Source organism: Triticum urartu, chromosome 1A (assembly GCF_056163025.1).
Source record: "Triticum urartu cultivar PI428250 chromosome 1A, HENAU_Tu73, whole genome shotgun sequence".
Taxonomy (NCBI): domain Eukaryota; kingdom Viridiplantae; phylum Streptophyta; class Magnoliopsida; order Poales; family Poaceae; genus Triticum; species Triticum urartu.
Window position 1 is genome coordinate 228,648,586 of NC_141873.1, and position 22,078 is coordinate 228,670,663.

Sequence of the window (22,078 nt, forward strand, 5' to 3'; positions counted from 1 at the left end):
TTTTCCACTTGTTGATAACATGCAGCCCACTAATGAAGGCCCAATAGAGAAGCCCATAATTAACTGGAAGGGAGGCTCTCACATGAATCCGGCCCAGGTACATGCTCATGGTCCCCTAAACATAAATAAGTAAATAAATAAATAAAGCTAAATGCTCATGCACCAGTTCTTTGGGAAAATAGGTAGCCCAGTATTTCTTTTTGAAGAATACCCAAGCTAGGCCTATTTGTTTTCTCTGAATTACTGGGCTGCAAATCTTTCAAGATGAGGAGGGATGCATTCCGGCCTGGCTTAAGAGTATGGTCAATGTCTGTTAAAAGTAATATCAAAAGGAGTTGAAAATTCCAAAAAAATTATAGCAAATGGGATATAAGTTTCTTTTTTTGTTTTTGTTCTTCACTGATATCTTATATGTATTTCATTAGATTTAACATGACATAGTACTAATTTATTTTTAAATTTGTTTTAGTATGGCTATTAATTTTTGGATTAAGAATATTTCGTTCCCCATCAAAAATTTGTGAATTTTCAAAATTTCCCACATATTTAGTTAATTTTTTGACCCTGGTACTGACCAGAAAATGGCCAGCAATTCTAAAAATGGAAAACGGGCTGCAATAAATTCCATATGAATTAGAAAATGAGTAAAAATTATAAAAATAATAGCAAATGGGTTGTACATGCCACAAATTTTGAGGCTGACTTGTTTACACAAGGCTTTGTCAATGAACACACGATTCTAGTAGCAGTGACTATTGGATGTCCATCGAACGGCCGACGTGCTACTTCAATCTCTGATCTTCCTGCTCCAGCCGGCTAAACTAGCGCCGGAGGGACTGCCTTCTCCCTCCTCTTGTGGCCCGCTGTGATGCCGCGCAGGCTCCCCCGGCCCACACTACTCCCTCCGCTGGCATGGCCGCACGCAATCAACTGCCTCCTTATTACGCGAAAAAAATGATTCCTCCCACTGACATCTGGGTGCACCGGTTGGGAGGCTGACCTATGGTCCTACTAAGTTGACGCGTATGCAGGGCTTGTCAACTTAGTCAACAAACGATTCTAGCAGCAGTAACCGTTGGATTTGAATCGAATGGTACTGCTGCTTCTTCAATCGCTGCTCTTCTTACACCAGCCGCCCAAACCAGCGCCGGGGAGACCGCCTGCTCCTACCTCCTGTGGCCGGCTGTGCTGCCGTTGAGGCCTCATCGCCCCTACTACTCCCACCGCTAGCTAGGCCCTGTGGCGACGGCAGCCTCACACCGCAGCTGAACCAGTGAACCCTCGTACTCCTCTCCGCGTGGGCATCCACTGCCGCGTCTTCCCCAGCTCAGCGTCGTCCCCTTCCTAGGCCTCACCATCGTCCACCGCCTTGGTGCTCTCGATGCGGCGTGGTCAACATGGTTAACGACATTCCATTGGAAGAGTACTGTACGTGGAGAGGCTGACAGCTGGGTCCACGGCCACAGCCCAGTTTTTTTTGTGATTTGCCAAGTAAGTCGCTTTGTGTGGCCTGTTGGGCTGCAAATCTTTCAAGACGAGGAGAGCTTTCATTCGGCTGGCCAAGAAAATGGCCCATCAGTAATGAGAAATGGGTTGTACATTTTTAAAACACATCAAACCGGCAATTAGTTTCAAATATCTTCTTTTCATTTCGAGATTTTAAATTACATTAATTTTTATGTGTGGAGAATTTGTTCGATTTTATATTGATATACATTTATTTTCAAAATCAGTTTGAATGTGAGTCAAAATTTCGAGATTAAAAACAGTTCGGACCGGACTGAAATATGCAAAATTTCGTATAATTTTTTAATCATGGCCACAATATGGGCTGTAATGCTAACAAAAATAATATTGGATCCAAAAAACCTTAATAATTAGCAAATGGGCTGTAAATTATTAGAAATAATGGTAGATGGGCCGTATGCTGTTTTCCACAGATTTGAGGCTTTCCTAAAAAAAGGTTGACGCACAAGCAGTGACTGTTGGATGGCCATCCAACGGCCGTCGTGCTTCTTCAATCTCTCCTCTTCCTGCTCCAGCCGCTCAAACAAGCGCCGGCGGGTCTGCCTGCTCCCTCCTCCCCGTGGCCCGCTCTGCTGCCGCGCAGGCCTCACCGCCCCACTGTACTCCCATCGCTGGCCTAGCCATCCCTCTACTCACCCACACCTGTTGTTATTCTCCGGTGACGGCAGATGAACCAGTAAACCCTCGTACGGTCATACTCCCCTCCGCGTGGGAAACAACTGCTGAGTCTTCCTTGCCTCTGTGTCGTTCCCTTCCTAGGCCTCGCCATCGTCCACCGCCCTGGTGTTCTCGGTGCGGCCTGTTCAACATGGTCAACGACCGACATGCATCTGAAGTGGAGTGTATGTGGAGAGGCTGACAGCTGGGTCCACGGCCGCACGCAAGTAAATGCCTCCTTATTATGCGCAAAATAATGATTCCTCCACCTGACATCAGGGACCCACCGAAAGGGCCTCTGTATTTCGTGCAAAAAACGTTACCGCCGCTGACAGCTCGGACCCACCAGCTATATCTTCGCATGCAAGGAAGTGCCTCCTTATTACGCACAAAAAAATGAATACTCCCCCTGTTAGCTGGGACCCAGTATAGTGGCAGGCTGACTTGTGGGCCTACTAAGTTGACGGGGACGGAGGGCTTTGTCAACTTAGTCAATATGCATGATTCTAGCTCCAGTGACCGTACGATGTCCATCCAACGGCCGTAGTGCTTCTTCAACCTCTGGTCTTCTTGCTCCAGCCGCCCAAACCAGCGTCGGTCGTGCCTCGTGCTCCTGCCTCCCGTGGCCAGCTGCGATGCGGCGGAGGCCTCACCACCCCCTACTACTCCCACCGCTGGCCAGGCCATCCCTCTACTCACCCACACCCCCTGTTATTCTACGGCAACGGCAGCCTCACACCGCAGCAAACCAGCAAACCCTCATACTCCTCTACGCGTGGGCATCCACTGCCGCATCTTCCCTGGCTCCACGTCGTCCCCTTCCTAGGCCTCGCCGTCGTCCACCGCCCTGGTGCTCTCGGCACGGTGTGGTCAACGTGGTCAAGGAACGGCTTCCATCGGACGTGTACTGTACGTGGAGAGGCTGACAGCTAGGTCCACGGCCGCAGCAAGGAACTGCCTCATTATTACGTGCAAAATAATTATTCCTCCACCTGACAGCGGGGACCCATCGGACGGGCCACCGTATTTCGTGAAAAAAATGTTTCCCCCCTGACTGCTGGGACCCACCAGCTACATCTTCGCACGCAAGGAAGTGCCTAACAGTCGGGACCCACATGGTCGAAGCGTACGTAGCGTTGTCATTCTGGTCGCGAACATGTACATACATATATACTGGTGGATGTAGAGGTGCGCACGTAGCATGTACATGTACGTACAGCGGCCAGGGTGCAAGAAAGAAAATATGGCCACATATGTGTACATACGGGCGGGGTCTCGAACGCCTACTCGCGCATACATACGGCCAGGGCTCGTGTACATGGCTGGGTCGGAACGGAGAAACAACGTCGTCATCGTGTTCATGGGGAGGCAAGGGAATGCGTCGTGTTCATGGGGAGGCAACAGAATGCGTCGTGTTCATGGGGAGGCAACGGAATGCGTCGTGTTCATAGAGAGGCAACGGAATGCGTGGGAGCCAACCGGCTGGGTTGGAACGGAATGCATGGTCGTGTTCATCAGGAGGGCTTGGATGGAACAGGCAATGGAAACGAGGCCTGGCGTCCCGCAAAGTGGAGGAAAAAGACCTCCTACATTCGGAACGGGGTCTTGTTGATCGGGAGGGGTGTAGCGTACCACAAAACGGAGGAAACGGACCTCCTACGGTCGAAATGGGGGTCCTGTTGATCGGGAGGGGTGTGGCGTACCGCAAAACAGACGAAATGGACCTCCTACGGTCGAAACAGGGGTCCTGTTGATCGGGAGGGGTGTGGCGTACCGCAAAACGGACGAAACAGACCTCCTACGGTCGAAACGGGGGTCATGTTCATCGGGAGGGGTGTGGCGTACCGCAAAACGGGACTCCATGGGATACTGTTCATCTCCACCGTCGACCTCCTCCAGCCTCCACGAGCTACCGTCGACCTCCTCCAGCCTGCACGGGCTCCTGTTCATCCAGCCTCCACCGCGCGCTACTCCACCGGCTACTGTTCAACCACCCCTCCACGGGCACCCCTCCACCGTCTACTGTTCATCAAGCCCTCCACACCACGGGGTCCTGTTCAACCACCCCTCCACAGGCACCCCTCCACCGTCTACTGTTCATCCAGCCCTCCACACCACGGGGTCCTGTTCATCCAAAGGCAGTGCCACCGCTCACTGTTCATCCAACCCCCTCGCAACACTCACTATTCATCCAATCGATCGGCTTCAGTTAGCAGCAGTAGCGAAGGAATCACTCGATCGGGTTCAGTTAACAGCCATCGATCGATCGCTTGGGTTCAGTAACGCATAGCCTGCAGTGCAATCGCTCGGGTTCAGTTAGAGCCAACATGTACGAGAGAAACGCGCATCGCTCGGCCCCCGACCTCCCACCGTAACCGGGAACTCCCCGAAATTTTCCTCCCCCTCGCTTCTACCACGGTTTTTTCCGTCATGGACGGCCCAAAGAATGTCATGCAGCTGCGTCTCCGGCCTGCCCAGGACGAAAATCCCATTTTCTGTCATGATTTTTTTTCATAGAAGTAGGATCCCACCACATCTATGATGATACCGGGTTTTGTCACAATTATCGTCATAGAAGTGTCATATGTATGACAGAAAAAATTTCATTCGGCCCAAAATGTCATAGATGTGTATTTTTTTGTAGTGGATTTCTTGTCCATCACTTAGAATATTACTTGTTAGTTGAAACCAAACATTGGTTGCGAAGTTGTGTCGTGGTGTAACACAACCACCTATGGGACCATCGGCCCCTTGTGGTTCAGCAAGGGGGAAGAGCTCGTTGCACAAAGAGCGGAGAGCATAGAGCAGCATGACAGCAATGACACAGGAAGTTTTTACCTAGGTTCGGTCCACCGTGAGGCGTAAAACCCTACTCCTGCTTTTGCTGGATTGATGAGGGGACCGTGGTGGAGACGGAACGCTCTTTGCCCGGCAAGGTTCCCTCGGTACAAGAGTAGCTACGCGCGTATGAGTGTACAAAGGTCTGAATCCTCTCTAAGGTAGCCACAACCCTCCTTTTATAGATCAAGGGGTTACCACAATGGCAAATCAGTCATTACACACTAATCAGATGGCAAACAGTGCTATCATACCTAACTCTGCAGACAGGTCAGGACGCATTAAATGCGCCGCTTAGTGTCATGTCATGGAGTAGCTCGGCAAGCCTTGTCGCGCCACTTTAGCTGCCTCTTACCCTGTCTTCCTAACACGGCTCTAGATGGGTGTCATGCAGAGTGGATCTTCTCCTTGAGTGGCTGCCACATGCGAGGAGGCAGCCACCTAGTCACTTGGGGGCTTGACACTGCACTGATAAGTGACTCGAGTCACTGTGCGGTGGAGCGGCGGAGTCTTGGTGGGGCGACCCACCCTCGGCGTCCCCGACAAGCTTGCCGAGGTTGTCTTGAAACTTGTCTTTTGGGTTGCCTAGACCTTGTCAGGCTCGGCGGCCAGCAAGGGAGGTTTTTCCTCAGTGATGCCTTGTTCTCTTGGTTAGCCTTGGTCTTCCTGATCCACCCTTTGGTTTCTCAAAGAGCTATCCCTTCTGCTTGGCCTTGTCTTGGATGTTGCAATCTTGCTCTCGAGCCTGTGTACAGTCCGAGCAACATACGCCAAGGTTTGTTGCACCTACAGGAGCCCCAGGGCCTGGCCTGAATGCGCTGCCAAGCGTCATCGGGGTAGGCCTTGTTAAGTACACAGGCGAGGAGTTTGCGATAGCTCATCCTTTGAGATCTTCTTTGCTTATTCATTAACCTGTGCTTGAGTCAGTTTCCTATTTTTTCGCGCATCACGTGATGCCAATTGTAGTGGGACCATCTCTGTAATGGCCCGTGAATGACGTTAATGCACAGGCGAGCAACTGCCTATTCACTCATCCTACCACACCCTTATCATTTGCCACGTATGCTGCATCCTTTGAGTGGGGTAGGTAACGGAGGTGCGCGGTGTGGGAGAGAGTCTCATGGCAAAGGCCCGGTCTTCTCGGATTGGCGTAAGAGGGCGGCGAGCGAGTCCGACCATCGGTGGTAGCTTGGAAGAGTCGGATCGGAACGAGCCCCTTGGAGATGAAGGCGAAGGACCAACCCCGCCCCTATCCTGTCTATAACAAAGGGGGCAAGAGGGGGCAGAGGCACCCATCCATGCACCTCTTCCCTTCTATTCCTTGCCTTCTCCTCCTTTGTTATGTCGAGGGGCGGAGACCGGGGCAGGCCCCGGGCTCTAGCTCGAAGTCGACTATGTCAAACGCTTGTGTTGATGCTCGGGGAGTGAGTCTGGTCCAGGGTCATGGGAGATGCGGCGGTCGAAGATGTGGATGCCAAATCGACCGTAGTGCAAGGGGCGTCGTGCTTCTCCAAAAAGGTGACGCGCTCGCTTCCCCCAAATGAGCCGGCCGCCTGGTTAGGAGTGCTTGCCCTTGCCGCAAGTCGCCGAGGCTCGTCACCTCGATGGAGAGGCCCTGGGGGCTCCCAGGGCCTGTGTGGGGTGCAATGCTCGAGATCCTCGGTAATCCCAGCACCGCTCCTTCCAGTGGGGTCAGGGTTAATGGACGACAACGCCTTCCTTCCCTCCAAGGCAGGGAGCGATGCTCCTCGCGTGCCTCGGATGTTGCCGTCGTCTGCTGTTTCTCCGAGGGAGGTAGCGAGCCGAGGAGCCGGGGCCCTCCTAGAGCGATGGTGGTGATGAAGAAATGAGGGAAGACAGAGAGGCAGATGGCAGGACGTCACGTCGGAGTACGATGGCACCGATGCCTTAGTCTCCTATTGCTGGCCCACTGCCTCATATTTCCGCTCTTCCCCTCCCTCCCCAGCACCATCATCACCGGCCTCGTTAGGACGGTTGCCGGCGGGTTGCTCTCTTGGTGCCTTCGCCTCCTCTAGCAGTCTTCCAGCTGAGCTTCGGCGGCTCCCCCGCCGGTGCTTGTGCTGGGGCTTCTTGCGAGCCTTGGGGGTGGTGACCAGGGCACAGCCGAGCTGTTCCTTCCGTCCCCTTCCTTCCCAGCCTCGCCACTCACTACTAGAAAAAGTTTATACACAGAATCTTAGCAGCAGTGCGGGACAACAACGGGCACTACTGCTAATTAGCAGCAGCGCAGGCCATAAACAGGCGCTGCTGCTACCAACTTAGCAGTAGCGCGGCTCGGTCGAACCACGCCACTACCAAAATTTACCGACCGTTCCCGCCATGCTAGGTTTAGCAGAAGCGCGCCCATGTTAACCATGCTACTGCTACTGTAATACTAGTAGTGCGCTTTTTTTGTAGGTCTCTACTGCTTATTTTGAAACTAGCCACATGGCCGGCGCCGCTTAGCAGTAGCGCGTGTGCCAAAAGCGCGCTGCTGCTATCTTATTAGCAGTAGCGCGGTTTACGACCAGCGCTACTACTAAGTCGCAGAATATACCACCTTTTTCCCTCCCCCTCCCCCTCCACCATCCTCTCTTCCTCACTTTCCCCTACCTCCCACCTCCTCTCTCCCTCACTTTGCTTCTTCCTCACTACTTCTCCCCCATTACTCTCCATCTTCTACCTACCTTTCTCTCTCTTTGTTACACCTAGCTAACTACACCACCTCCATTGATGCATGTCCTTTCTCTTTTTCCTTCCCCCTCCACTAGTGGAAGTTGTCTCCTCCCTGTCGGTTCTATATCCGGCATATCTCCTAGTAGGGGTCCTAAACTAGGCGTCTTGGAGCGATGGTAACATGGCACGGGATTTTACCCATGTTCGGGCCCTCTTGATGGAGGTAAAACCCTACGTCCTGCTTTTGATTGTATTCATATGGGGTGTAGTACATAGTACATGTGTCTACCACGAGATTGTAGTAATGAATATGAGATGTCTATTGACTAGCCTGGCCCCGGTTTATATAACACACCAGAGGCCTAGGGTTTAGGAGAGTCCTCATCCTGGGTGCCAAGTCTTGTGGGATCTCCTTTGTATGCACATGGGCTGTCCGAACTGGCCCAATAGTGAACCGCCATGGGGGTCCTCGGCCCGACCCACTGGTCGGGAGACGACGTGATGGGTACCCCTAGTCCAGGACACCGCCAGTAGCCCCCTGAACTAGTCTTCAAGTTGGGGATGCTCCTCAATTCTTCCAAATTGTTCTTCATCTTCGGTCGCCGGTCTTGAAAACCGGTTTAACAAATCTTTCCATCTTCTATCTTGAGGATCGCCGAAGTGAATCCAAAGAGTCTACACGTTGGGTATCCGAGGAGCCCCTTTAAGTTTTCGGCCTTTAGAAATGCCTTGTTATTTTTTACGCCACACCTCAGGTTTGAAGGTATTCCCTTGCGGCAGTGTCCTCTTGCGTCCGAGCTCCAACGCCGTACTGCATCCGAGATATCTTTTGCAGCCGAGCACCAACGCCGGACCGCTTCCGAGCTCCAACGCTGGAATGTATCCAAGCTCTAATCGCCGGAATGTATCCGAGCTCTAATCGCCGGAATGTATCTAAAGTGTCATAGATTACCTCGGTCTTGAAAAAGTTAAAAGGGTAGAACCGAACCTAATGCCGGAGATGCCCTCTATGCAACCGGCCACTTGCAACCGAGCTTCATGCCGGACTGCTTCCGAGGTATGTTTTGTAGTCGAGCATCAATGCCGAACTGTATCCGGGCTCCAACCCGGACTGTATCCGAGCTGTATTTTTATAACTGAAGTCCAATGTTGTTCGGCATCTGAGGTGTCATAGACTACCTTGGTCATGAAAAGTTTGAGGATTTCAGCCGAGCTTAATGCCAAAAACATCCTCGGTGAAGCCAGCCACTCACATCCGAGTTCTATGCCAGGATGCTTCTGAAGCGTGCGATTTATTCTCTGCCGAGATGTATAGTCAGTAGCCCTTAAGGTGTGTGTCGGTCTAAAACCCGAGATGCACCTGATGGATGACATAAGACCGCTGATCCCAGTAGCCCCTGAGACTCAGGATCAAATCCTAGCTTGGCAGCATACTTCAGAACACAAAAGCGGTGTGCACAGACCTTGAGACTCAGGTTGGGTGCGGCCGACCAACCCGAGGATCATAATCTCCCTGGAAATTGTATTGCACTTAAATTTTCTGCATTGAATTGTAAATGTAGTAGCCCACGAGACTTGGGTTGGGCAACATGGCCGACCCTAGGATCGTATCTCCTTGGGAACTAGCTTCAACTGCCGTGTATGTTTTGACAACGCCGAACTGTAGTTCGAAAAAGAGTTTCCGAGCAAGACCATCACGCCGAACACCTCAACCAAGAGGATGTCCAACTTCCTGAAAGGAAAATATAAAATAGGTTAAAGATGTTATATGCTCGAAAGACCAAAAAACTTATGTGAAAACTTTACTTCTCAATCGAATCAAGTTTTTTGGTGCCAATACGAAATTGGTCTTAAAATTGTGCTTCTGTCATGCTTTAACATGACACATCCGATCACTAGACATCAAGTGGGTCAGCTTTCGGCCTCAATCTCCCTATCCCGAAGGCGGAGTGTTTCTAAAGCCAGTTTAACGAGCTAAGCGCGAGCGGCTTTAGAGAGAAACCAGGCAATCCGGCTATTGACCATGCACTCGAGTCGAGAAAGGAGTGGTAGAAAAAGGCTTTGCAACGACTAGGAAGGGAATATTTATTATAAAATGGCTCATATAAATTTAAGAGCCCCCAAGTGATTTGGGTAAAAGAATTTTATGTATAATGATTGTATGTACCGAAGTACTTATATCATATCTGTGTTCACCAGAACTTTAAACGTGTCTTAACCGGCCGTCTGCTTCTCCCTCTTCGGTCAAGGGCCGAAAAGTGTTATGTTCTCCTCCTGTCGAGAATATCGACGGTGTTTCCGATAACCAGGCAATCAGGCCATAAGGCTGTAACAGACAAAGCGCGCTCAGGGAACTTATGCTATATTACTGATGAAGTGTAAGAAGCATCTTCGAATAAAATAGACCCCCCACCGATACCTTTCTTCGGTTGCTCATTGTTATTATGAGACTTGTGCAATAGATTTTTTGTACTCATGAGTTCCGTTGTCTGCCGACCATGATTGAAAACAATAAGAGAGATAGCTTTCAGCTTCACCCAATCTGAGATCTGAGCTCGGATGACCCTATCGTGACAATCGCATAGGTGCTCCCTTTACTCCCTAGCCGAACAATCAGGAACGTAGGGGTAAACACAGGAGCAAGGCAACCCAGCTTGCGAAACACTTAAGTCAACATGGTGCATATTGTGGCATAATACACGAACAAGGAACGAAGCCATACAAGTATAATCTATGCAAGAGGAAAGGCTTCATAAAGGAAGCCCCCAAGTAAACGGGGTATTTGAATTTGTGTATCACAACAAAGTTTTGACAAGGAAGTTTTTCACAAACAACTTTTTGCCAAAAAAAGTATAATGCTTGGTCGAACCGGACAAAATTTAAAACTAAAAGTTTTTTAGCATGAAAGCGACTTAGCTGGTTAATGCGCTCGGTGTTGATGACACGATCTGGGCTTGTGGCAGGACGAAGATGCCCATTGATCTTTGACAGATCCAACAAGGTTCGTAGTCCTTCGCATGGCCGAGGTCCCAGCCCCCAAGCCTGATGTGTCTGAGCAAGGAGTTTAGCACTCCGGAGTAGTGACACGGCTCGACCGATGTGGTAAGGCAAAGCCCTCAGTCTAGCAAAGCTAGCGGAGTAGGTCGGCAAGGTGACCGCGTGACGCAGTCGAAATCAACAACAGACCGAAAACTAATCCACTACAGGAAATCTGCATGGAAAAAACATGCAAACCAGCAAAAAAAGAAAAAGAAAATTCTGTTGAAAGTAGTATACAACATGTGTAATTAGGAGAAATACAACCTGATTCATAGGGTAGCGAGAGGACATTAAAATCTGAAGTGAGCGATTGGCACCGCGTTTGCATGAAGATCAAGCAGACCTCGAAATCCGCACTGAAGGCGGTACAACATACCGCGGTTGGGTGCTGACAAGATAGTACCGAATCCCATCCTCACATGGAATGGCCTCTGCGTAGTCTCCTCAGATGGGTTGCCAGATAGATCGCCCCCCTTTTGTAATCAAACTAGAGGACAAAACAACTGAAAAGTGCGTGTAAGGTGGATGGACTAGCCAAAAGTGCATCATCGTTCAACCTTTATAATTAAATGGTAGATAATAAATAAAAGGAAAGATAGATGGAATCTTCCCTGTATGGTGCCACCGATCTGGATCGCCAACGACCGGTCCTCCTGCGGTGCATGATCCTTTGAAGGATCGAGGTCCCAGCCCCCATGCCTATCCCGAGGTGGCCGAGTGAAGAGCTCGGCATTCCAAAGTGGCAACACAGCACGACCGCCATGGAGAGGTGAAGTTCTCAGTTTAGCCGAGGTGACGAAGCAGGTCGGCGGGTGACGCCGGAGCCCCCACGTTAGCTGACGCGTTGAAACAGGTCGGCGTCGGTTTACACAGGGGGACACGTCAAGGCAACGCAATGACTTGGCCGACGCAGGTGGGACGACGACATCGACTTGCTTAGGTGTTAGCGCGGCCCAGCCTAAATAGATTACCTGTACACACAAAGTAGTGCAAGCCAAATAATAATAATGATTAAAAAATCATTTGCATAGTTAATTCATGCGAAGATTATGTAAATAATACAACAAGTACGGCCTCCGCACCAAAGTAAAATCGACGGCACAGGGACATCGACGCGGGTCAGAGGTCATCGGCTAGAGCGAAAATCTGATTGAGAACCACCAGCGCCAATAACCTGCGCGCAAAATTATACCAGTTGCCAGTACAAAGGTCTCTCGTAGTACCTATCTGCGAGAACAATTTTAATAGGAGAAAAAGTACCTAATTGCTCATACTCGTCAAAACTGCAATACCAATCATTAGTACTAGTATATAATTTATGTGAGAAGCACCAATTATACTGTTGTACTAGTACCAATCGTGCTAGCATTTGTATGATCAGTTGGCTATTGCCACGGTGCAAAGACACTGTATGCTATAACAAGAACTGATGGCCTGACCAGCAACAACCCCGCTACTAAAGAAAACAAAGATTAAAAAGGGAAGGAAAAGAAGAGAATCTTCCCGATGTGTGTTCGGAGGTCCATGTCTCCACGTTATTGTTGTGGCGATCCAAACAAAAACATATGCTGCTCCTATTATGTGGACAATGGCAGTCCTAGTAATAGTAGGAGTACTTGCACGCATATACAACAGATGATTAGCCAAAAGCATAGACTGCCTCATGATTATGATTAAATAATAAAGAAAAGAGAACTAGGATCAAATCACCCTGTGTGTTCCCAGGAATCTGAATTCCTGTCCGCCCTTGCACACTGTTCGGCAGGGGCAGGGTCTCCTCGGCCGGACCGTAGGTCGCATATATTTTCTTAGCAGGTCCCACGAGTTGTTGTCCAGCCGGAACCTGACCCTAATCAGGTATCCTATGGCCTGCGTATGCAAAGCTGTGTTCGGCCGCCAGCCTCCTGCCACCGCTGCTTTAGCACACGTTGGTGTCCGGCGCAGGCATAGCTATGCATGTTCCTCACCTTGATAGCCTATATGCACAGAGCCGGATCTAATTTGCGAAAAAAATAGCGATGAACAACAGAGATTTTTCTCTTGGCAAAAGAATTGATCTAGGTACAGCGAAATAAACTGAAACTACAACACCTGATTTTGCGTTGGTTGAAGATTCCATCGAACCATGGCGATCACCCAACAGGCTCTCAATGAAAGCACCAATGTCGGTTCTATATCCGGCGTATCTCATAGTAGGGGTCCTAAGCTAGGCGTCTTGGAGCGATGGTAACATGGACACGGGATTTTACCCAGGTTTGGGCCCTCTTGATGGAGGTAAAACCCTATGTCCTGCTTTTGATTGTATTCATATGGGGTGTAGTACAGAGTACATGTGTCTACCACGAGATTGTAGTAATGAATATGAGATGTCTATTGACTAGCCTTGCCCCGGTTTATATAACACACCAGAGGCCTAGGGTTTAGGAGAGTCCTCGTCTTGGGCGGCAAGTCTTGTGCGATCTCCTTTGTATGCGGCATGGGCTGTCTAAACTGGCCCAATAGTGAACCGCCATGGGGGTCCTCGGCCCGACCCACTGGTCGGGAGACGACGTGGTGGGTACCCCCTAGTCCAGGACACCGTCACTCCCAAATTAGCTAGCTAGGTAGATGTAGCATTTAGTGAAGTGATGTATGTACCCCCTAACTAGATCTAGCTTTGTCAAGAAGAGCTTTGTACACTTTTGATCTCCCTACTATATACGTACATCATCATCTCCACCGATCTCGAGATAGGTAATTAAAAGTTCATGCTTTTGCAAGAATGGAAATATGTGTATGTGTGTGTGATATGACATAATCGGGCGATATGATGGAAATTGTGTGTGTGGCATGAGTTGACACCGAATTGTGCATGTGAGTTGCCTATGTTTTGCTAAAATGTCGATTTATTTCCGTTTCGGCACCGGGCAAACTCTAGATCTATATGTCCTATTTTTAGGGAAGGTCATGCCGAATTTTTGTATGACTTTGATGCATGCATGCGTTTTCATAATAAATTTGTTTATTATTACCATGCAGGCGTTCATGATGGTCAGTGGAACGATGGTGGATAGGTGGTTGCAGTCAGCGGTGCAGGATGTGAAAGAAAATAACCTAACAGAGGTTTTATGTCTGTGTTGAAGATGCAAAGGAATAGTTTATCTCGACCCCTATGACGATGGTCATGTCGAAGTGCACCTGCTCATGACTGGTTTCATGGATGGCTATACTCAGTGGATAATTGAAGATGAGGATCAAGATGTTGAGGACACCGACGGGGCAGGCAATGATCACATGGGGAAAGACGAAGAGATGATTGATAATGGCGGCGGGGAATAGGCCGGACATGGCGGTGGAGAAGGGGACGAACATGGTGGAGGAGAAGGGGCCGGACATGGCGGTGGCGAGAACGTGGACTCCACGCCGCAGAGTTCGTCGGTACTAAGTTCAATCGTGTGGGACCCTCGTGTTCAAGCACTGCTTCGCAAGGAGACGAGTACTGAGAGAGCTGCTTATAGAGACGAGGCTAAGCTGCAACAACTAGTGGTAGACTTGAACACTCCATTGTATGATGGTTGCAATCCTGAGGTGACCCGCTTGAGTTTCATGCTCCAACTCCTGAAGACGAAGGCTAAAATCAAATGGACCGACACTAGCCTCGATGAGCATCTGAAGCACCTAAAGGATGTTCTTGCCGCGGGGAATCCATGTGCTACTAGTGTGGATGAGGCCAAGAAGATCATGTGCCCTCTTGATCTGCCGCATGTTAGATACCACGCATGCATCAACGATTGCATAATTTATCGGAAGGAGCACGCAGAAAAAGTAACCTGTCCGGTGTGCAATGCTTCTCGATACAAGAAGTCCATGAAGAAATCTCCCCAAAAAGTTGTATGGTACTTACCGATCACTCCCCGTCTCTAGCGGTATTTCGTAGATCCCAAGGAAGCAAAGCTCATGCACTGGCACACGGAGAGGAAGAAGCCCGACGATGGAGATGATCCGAAGCTGAGACACGTCATGGATGGAAGCCAGTGGAGAGCGTTGAATGGCTTCTATCAGTATTTCAAATGTGATGCAAGGAACATCGTGCTCGGCACGTGTACCGATGGCATGAATCCGTTTGGCAACTAGAACACCAACCATAGCACATGGCCTGTGTTTGTATGGATGTACACCTCCCCCCTGGTTGTGCATGAAGTCAAAGTACATTCACATGAGCATGCTGATTCAAGGGCTGAAACAACCGGGAAATAATATTAATCTGTATTTTGGGCTACTTCAAGAGGAGTTAGACACGTTATGGAAAACACCGACCAAGACATGATACGCCAGCAAAGGTGAGTATTTCTACATGAGAGCCGCACTGATCACGACGGTGCACGACTATCTCGGTTACGGATATGTCGCAGGCCAGGTGTGCCATGGATATTGCGGATGCACGCAGTGCATGGATGATACAATGTCTCAGCAGCTAACATCAAGGAAAGATGGCGGGTCTGGGAAATTCATGTAGATGGGGCATCGGAGACGGCTCGATTAGGACGACCCGTGGAGAAACCGTGGAGATCTATTCAATGGTCAAGTTGAGCATCGAGGACATCCACGTAAGCGGAGCGGCGCCGAAATCAATGAGCTATTGAAAAACTGGGAACAATGCCCCGCACCGGGAAAGACGATGAAAAAGGCTCCGGAGCCGCTGCTGAAGGTATGGAAGACGAGGTCTGTGTTCTGGGACTTGGAATACCGGCACAAACTCGACACACCTCATTGCCTTGATCAAATGCATATCTGTAAGAATGTCCTTGAGAGCTTGCTTGCGACACTGATGAACATTCCGGATAAGACCAAGGATGGGCCGAAGACAAGAAAAGACTTGCAAGATTTGAAAATCAGGGAAGATCTGCACATGTCGTCCCGTAAAAAGTCAGACGAGACAGAGACAGAGACAGAGGCGCGGGAGAAGAAGGGAAAAAAGTAAAGGAAGAGGATTATTGCCCCCTTCTTGCTTCACCTTAAATCCGGCTGAGATCGATCAATTCTTTAAGTGCCTTACCGGAGTCAAAGTTAGTTTCGGTTACTGTGGCAAGATAGTCAGATATCTAGACACGAATAAGAAAAGGTTCAGCGGGATGAACTCCCTTGACTGTCATGTGATGATGACGTAGATACTACCTGTTTCCCTTAGAGGGATAATGGACAAGCACGCCTGTGACATGCTTATTGGTCTCTGCAACTTTTTTGACGGTATCTCTCGAAAGTCGATCAGTCTGAAGCAGCTCCGTAGGCTACAGGAAGAGATCGTTGTGATACCGAATGAGCTTGAGATGTACTTCCCGCCCGCTTTCTTTGACGTCATGGCGCATCTATGTGTCTATATTGTGGACGACATAATAGACCTGGGGTCGTCATTCCTACACAACAAGATGCCATTTGGAGGATGAATGGGATCATCAAAGGATTCGTTCGTAACATGTCCTGTGCGGATGGAAGCATCGTTAGGGCTATCTGACACAAGAGTGCATCTCTTTCTGCGAGAATTTTCTATATGGCGCAGACCAGCTGCCTAGTGTTGGTGTTGGTTTGCCCGTTAACAAGCACGATGGGAGGCTCGAAGGAGAAGGTCACTCCAACGGTCGCAGGGAACTGCACGTGGCATACTCAGATCGACGCAACAACTTTGACAGAGCAAACTTGGTAGTGCTACAACACCTAGACGAGGTAGATCCTTTTGCGGCACTGCACAAAAAATTATCGGAAAGAAGTATCGTGACTGGGGGGTATGCAGGATGGACGCGGAAGTTACTAGAGAGCACAACTCCACTTTCCTGCACTGGTTCAAAGAGCATATTATTGCTAATCCCCCGAAAGAGGGCTCTAAGGACGGATTGCTCATATACGCCTTAGCACATGGCCCCTCGCCCAACCTCATCACCTATCAGGCATATGATATCAATGGATACACGTTCTACACGGAGGCCAAAGATATGGACAGTGATGATCAGAACTCAGGGGTGACGATGGAATGCATGACCGGCAGCGACAACGGCTCAACTGAGAGATTTTATGGAAGGGTAGAGGAGATCTGGGAGCTTGACTACTTTGGACTGGACAACGCGATGATGTTCCGTGTCAGATGGGCTAAGAATGTCGAAAGAGAAAACTAGTATCTCACTACCATGACTATACCCAACGCCAAGAGCGCTACCATGAACGCTATCGCAAAAAACGAGCCATGGGTACATGCTAAGCACGTGACATGATGCTTCTTCATAACCGACCCGTGCAATCCCAGCCATGTTGTCGTGAGGATAGGCAAAAGGAACATCATTGGAATGGATGGAGTCGCCAACGAGGAAGACTATGACCAGTACGGCAACCCAGTGAGGAAAGATGACGATGACGATGAAGTATGCGTCAAAATAAGAATCAATACTACATTACCTAAGAAAGATCGTACTCCATGGAAAAGGAAAAGTCATAATGAGGGGCTCAATTATTCTTCAACGAACAAGAAGGGAAAGAAGCTCACTCAAACGAAAACGTCAACACCGAGGAACCGTTATCGGTCAAATGATGTAATATATATGTTCCTATTTTGTGTACACACTTAACCATTATGCATGGGTCAAATGATGTAATATATATGTTCCAATTTTGTATACACATACTTAACCGTCAAATGATGCAATATATATCGCCTTACTTATATACATTGTATCACCTTCCCTTCGTTCCTGCTCTCGAAAATAAGAAAAGAAAAGAAAAGAAAAAGAAGAAAAGAAAAGGGAGAGAAAATAAAGGAAAAGAAAATAGAAGAAACAAACAGGGAAAACTGCTATAGGTACTGGTTTTAGTAGTAGCGCTTTTCTGAAAAAGAGCTACAGCTAGTCAAACTAGCAGTAGGGCCTTCTGGATAAACACACTATAACTACCTGTGATAGCAGCAGCGCTTTTTGGCTAAACACGCTATAGCTAACTTAGCTGTAGCGCCTTTTGCCAAAACGCACTTCTGCTATGTTCACTTAACCCCCCAAATCCCCACTCTCTGCTTCTTCCCACCTCTCCTTCTTCCCCAAAACCCCCACTCTCTCTTCCCCCCTCTTCGTAGCCAGAGCCCTGCCCTCGCCGCACCCCTGCGCTCACCCCCGACCCCGGCGCTCGCCCCCGACCCCGATGACCTCGCCCCCGACCTCCCAACCTCAGCCATCATCGAGCCTGCCTCCTCGCCCCTACACATTCTGTAAGCTCCCCCCCGCTCCTACTTTCACTGCTAGCTAGGGTTCTTGGGTTAATTTAGTTAGGTTTTAGTTAGGGAAGTAGGTTAATTAGTATGAAACCTAGGATAGTTTAGTTAAACCTAGCAAATGTTGCTATTTAAATTTTTTAGTTAAAGCAATTGTTGCTATTTTTTAGTTTCAAATTTAGGCGGGCTGAACTTAGTTTCATGTGATATGTGGACATGTGATATATTTTTCTTCAAGTTCTAAATTTTTCTTCCTTTTATATGCAAATTTGAAGTAGACATGTGATATGTGGACATGTGATTTGGACATGTCATATTTGGAATTTGGACATGTCATTTGGACATGTGATGTTTTGGACATGTCATATTTGGAAAATGATGATTATGTGCAGGGTAAATGATCCGAGTGGCCTATGTTTCACTAGAATGTTGATTCACTTCCGTTTCGGTGAATTTCAGGCGCTCGATATGTACACTTTTTAGCAAAGGTCATGTCAAAATTTTCCGTGAATTTTGGCATGACTTCTGCTAGAAAGTAGGCATATCGAGTGCCGGGAGTTGCTGGGAAACGGCATTCCCGCAAACATAGATCTTTTTTCATGTCATTTCTCATTTTTTATAGTTTTAGAATTAAACGAGGAGACTTAACCATAGGAAACATGTCGAACAACGAAGAAACCGGGCCTTCTGACCATGATGCAGACGCGATGGATTATGAGGGTGAACAAGAGTACCTCGACTATTTGTTTGCTAAGCAACATCAAGGTTTGTAGGTCGGTCTCGATGATGGTACTCACGACACCGGCACTGATGGCGGCGCCGAGACCAGCGGGGTAGGTACCGGCGGGGAAGATACCGGCAGGGAAGGTACCGACACCGATGTCGCTACCGAAAAGAAGAAGTAGAAGAAGCAGAGGATACGAAAACCTAACAAACTCGGCATTGGACGACTGGTGCACAAAGATGGCACCAGGCAAGTTTGAGCCATTAGAGCCGGAAGAACCTCACAAGTGCTATGGGAACCAAGTAGGATGCATCCTACGGGAATGCGCGAGCATCAACAACAATGACTTAAGGAGTAAAGAACATTTGAGGCAGTTGCTCCTGACGAAATTGCACAAGAGATTCAGGTTCCCCGAGTGGGATGATAGCATAGAACAACCGTGGGATGATCCGAAGATGAAAAAGATTAACAATCCTGCCATGGGCATGTTTAGCAATGATTTGGCCTCCTGGAAAGGGAGGGTGAAACGAGCTATTGAGGCTGCGGAACCCCTGTCCAAGATTCTGGAGGAAAATCCGACACTTATGGAAGAGGAGTTCGAAAATTTCAAGGACACTTGCGCTACCGAGGCAGCCAAGGCTAAGGCTGCAAAATTCAAGAGCCTTCAGCAAAGGAACACGCAGAAGCATAGCCTCGGAAGCCATGGCTACCTCCGTAAAAGCCCATATGGGATAAGTTAAGGAAATATGCCCTAGAGGAAATAATAAAGTTATTATTTATTTCCTTATTTCATGATAAATGTTTATTATTCATGCTAGAATTGTATTAACCAGAAACTTAGTACATGTGTGGATACATAGACAAACAGAGTGTCACTGGTATGCCTCTACTTGACTAGCTCGTTGAATCAAAGATGGTTAAGTTTCCTAGCCATAGACATGAGTTGTCATTTGATTAACGGGATCACATCATTAGGGAATGATGTGATTTACTTGACCCATTCTGTTAGCTTAGCACTTGATCATTTCGTATATTACTATCGCTTTCTTCATGACTTATACATGTTCCTATGACTATGAGATTATGCAACTCCCGGATACCAGAGGAACACTTTGTGTGCTACCAAACGTCACAACGTAACTGGGTGATTATAAAGGTGCTCTACAGGTGTCTCTGATGGTACTTGTTGAGTTGGCATAGACCGAGATTAGGATTTTGTCACTCTGATTGTCGGAGAGGTATCTTTGGTCCCTCTCGGTAATGCACATCACTATAAGCCTTGCCAGCAATGTGACTAATGAGTTAGTTGCAGGATGATGCATTACGGAACGAGTAAGGAGACTTGCCGGTAACGAGATTGAACTAGGTATTGAGATACCGATGATCGAATGTTGGGCAAGTAACATACTGATGATAAAGGGAACAACGTATGTTGTTATGCGGTTTGACCGATAAAGATCTTCGTAGAATATGTAGGAACCCATATGAGCATCCAGGTTCCGCTATTGGTTCTTGACCGGAGATGAGTCTCGGTCATGATTTGTATTATGAGTTATGTGATTTGATGACTGAAGTTTGTTCGGAGTCCCGTATGAGATCGGGGACATGATGAGGAGTCTCGAAATGGTCGAGACATAAAGATCGATATATTGGAAGGCTATATTCGGACATCGGAAAGGTTCTGAGTGATTCGGGTATTTTTCGGAGTACCAGAGAGTTAAGGGAATTCGTATTGGGCCTTAATGGGCCATACGGGAAAGGAGAGAAAGGTCTCAAGAGTGGCCGCGCCCCTTCCCCATGGACTAGTCCGAATTGGACTAGGGAAAGGGGGCGCCCCCTTCCTTCCTTCTCCTTCTCCCTTCCCTTTTTCCTATTCCATGTGGGAGGTGGAATCCTACTAGGACAAGGGAGTCCTAGTAGGACTCCACACTTTGGGCGCGCCCTATGAGGGCGGGCCTCCTCCTCCCTCCATCCTTTATACGTGGCCAAGGGGCACCCCATAGACACACAAGTTGATCATTGATCCTTTAGCCGTGTGCGGTGCCCCCCTCCACCATAATCCACCTCGGTCATATCGTAGCGGTGCTTAGGCGAAGCCCTATTCCGGTAGCATCATCATCACCGTCATCACGCCGTCGTGCTGACGAAGCTCTCCCTTGACAGTCAGCTGGATCAAGAGTTCGTGGGACGTCACTGAGTTGAACATGTGCAGATCACGGAGGTGCCATACTTTCAGTACTAGGATCGGGCGGATCGTGAAGACATACGACTACATCAACCGACTTGTCATAACGCTTCCGCTTACAGTCTACGAGGGTACATGGACAACACTCTTCCCCTCTCGTTGCTATGCATCACCATGATAGATCTTGCGTGTGCGTAGGAATTTTTTTGAAATTACTGCGTTCCCCAACAATAAGGAGGACGCGTAACGTGAAGCCGCGGATCTCCCAGACCCCTTCACAAAGTTCACCAACCCCTTGGAGCATGACTTCATCAGGGCCCGCTACAAGTGGGACAAGGAAAAGAAGGTTTTTTACATGGACTAGATCACAAGGAAATTGATTAGAATAGTGGTAATTATTCTTTTACTACCTTACATTTAGCTCCAGATCAAGTCAACTACACATTCGTAAACGATTCACGTTACTTCTGCAGGAGATGCAACACCAGCTTGCAGCCGAAAGCACTACTTCTCCGATGAGGCCCAAGTGGGACACCCCTCTCAACTGGGCCTTGAACGAACTTACGGGACTCCCTTTGGGCCAGCGGCCACAATATGGACGTGTGCACGGCGCCGGAGACGGCGCCACGTGGAAGGTGTTTTACAAAAAGAGCCCGGAGGCCAAGAAGCAGAAAAGGAAGTTTAGTCAGGCGGACATCACGAGAAGGTGAAGCTTGCGTTCGAGAAAAAAGCGGCCGAGGACGCGAAAAAAACAGCCGAGGAGAAAAATGAGTTGCTACAACAGGCAGTCAATGCAGTTGTAACTGCCTATAGAAATGATTTCACTACTAACTTTGTCCCGACTATCATCAACTAGACGAAGGAAAATCCAGACAAGACTGCATATGATTTCCCCATGCCTAGTTTCGTCACGAGCAACTCTGTGAACAACACCACCGCACCATCACTTGCTCACGCAACCGGGCCTGCTCTCCCACCCGCACCTGCTCATAGCAGCCCCTCCTCAGTCTCTGGCGCGCTAGGCGGGCCTTTGTCTTTGGCTAAGCTCGACACCCTCACGGTAATTACATGTCGCACCAACATATATATCTAGAATATTCCATTTTCATTGCCTTTCGGATGTTTTATGACGCAGACATGTGTTTGCGGGCCGACGAAACCCCGTGCACCATACTCTACTTGATCAAAGGCCAGAAGGTGGATGTGG